The sequence below is a fragment of the Condylura cristata genome, unplaced genomic scaffold, assembly GCF_000260355.1.
Source record: "Condylura cristata isolate star-nosed mole 26May11 unplaced genomic scaffold, ConCri1.0 scaffold00069, whole genome shotgun sequence".
Classification (NCBI taxonomy): domain Eukaryota; kingdom Metazoa; phylum Chordata; class Mammalia; order Eulipotyphla; family Talpidae; genus Condylura; species Condylura cristata.
Window position 1 is genome coordinate 180,241 of NW_004567170.1, and position 1,775 is coordinate 182,015.

The following is a 1,775-nucleotide window of genomic DNA, read 5'->3' on the forward strand; positions in this document are numbered from 1 at the left end:
CACTGTCCGTGGGGGCGGGGCGCCAGCCAGGCCCGTGGCCAGGGCCCACCCTCGACAGCACCGCGCCCTCAGAGGTTGCTCACTCGTCTCGGAGGGTCTGTCACCCCAGAACCAGGGCCAGGGCCGGCCACAGGCCGGGCTGCAGGGCCTGCCAGGCGCCCGCTCTTCTGCCCAGGCGGCGTCTGGCGAAACATGGCACAGGAGCCACGGGTGGCCCCACCGGCGGCCGCCTGACGCCCTTCCTGACAGCCGCGCCCCCGGGCTTGCGACGTTCTGTCATCAGGCCGGGTAGTGCCGGCTGCCCGCAGGGGGCGCCGGGGGCAGGGACCCCCGGCCCTGCCACGCCGCCCCACCTGCCCCTCCGGGTGTTCTCTTTGCCCTGAACTAGGCCGCCGTGGTTACTGGCTTGCGCTGGCTCCAGGGGCCCGCTGCCATTGTGGAATTCGCTTGCTAACGACCTGACCTTCGGAGAAAGACGCGGGGCCTCCCTGGGCCAGGGGTGCGTCTAGCGCTCTGGAACGGTGCTGGCCGCTGCAGCTCGTGTCTGACCCTCAGCAGGGAGGGCCCCAGGGCGCAGCAGACCCTCCGGCGCCCCCTCAGCAGTGGTTCCAGGGGATCTGCCTGTGCTGCTCCCCGCTCTGGCTCTGGGGAGTCCCCTCACCTGTGCGCTGCTGGCCTGCGCCCCAGCTCTCGTGTGCATAAGAAATTAGGTCTTAAAAAAAATAGCCTGAGACGCAATTCCCGACACCCTGAAGCCCAGATGAGCCTCGGAGCCTGGAAGCCGGTGGCCCAGGACCCTCACCAGCGGCCGAGGCTGGGCGCCCGCCTGCCCGCCCAGGGCCCGGAGGGGCAGCCCGCGGCTGCTTCCTTCCAGCGTAAGCAAACCGGGGGGCTGGGGCGGAGGGTGGCCTCCCCGCGACCCTCCCACACCTGGGGCTTGAGCGCCGCGGCCCGCCCGCCCCCCCACGCCCCGGCGGTACCTTCGGGGTCCTCCTCCGCCTGCTCCTCGCGGCCCTGCAGGCTCTGCTGGCTGAGCTCGGATGCCATCCCGCGGCCGCGCTGCTGGACCCCGTCATCTCCGGCCTCCTCAGGCTCCGCCCGCCTGTCAACTGCGGGCAGCGGTGAGGCTGCGTCCCGGGGCAGCTCAGGCCGGTGGGGCCTGAGCCTCACCTGGGGCGGGCTGCGGTGGCTGGGCAAGGCCGGCGGCTGTCCCTTGGGGGGCCCGTGAGACCTACGTCCCGCCTGCCCCGGGGAACAGCCGTGGCCTCGGCACCTCGTCCTGGCTCCGCCGGCCCCTGGCCGAGAGGGCCAGCCAGGCCACGGGCGGCGCTGAGCGGGGCCGAGGCTGCTGCAGCTCCGGCACTGGGTGTGGCCCCGAGCGCCAGGTCTTGCCAGTCCCGCTCAAGCCGTGCCAAGGGCTTCGGCCAGAGCATCCCTGCCTTCCATTTTCTGCAGTTTAGGGTAAAGCTGGTGAGGCCCAAAGCGTGGGCAGAGGCCGCAACACTCCCTGCGGCCTGCCTGGCACGCTGGCCGCAGGGGCAGCGCATCTCCTCCTGCCCTTCCTGCCGGACCCCGCAAGGCAGCACCGGCACGGGACTGCTGGTGCCCTGGCGTCGGGAGACGGCTGGCGGGGCCGGGCAGGGACAGCAGGCTGGGTGACGGCCACGGGCAACAGCAAACTCCGCGGGGCGGAGGCGAGGGGGGCGCGGCCGGACGAGGCTGAGGGGCGGAGCGCTGCGCTCTTGTGTCCTGCGCGCCGTGGCTGGTGGCCCCCT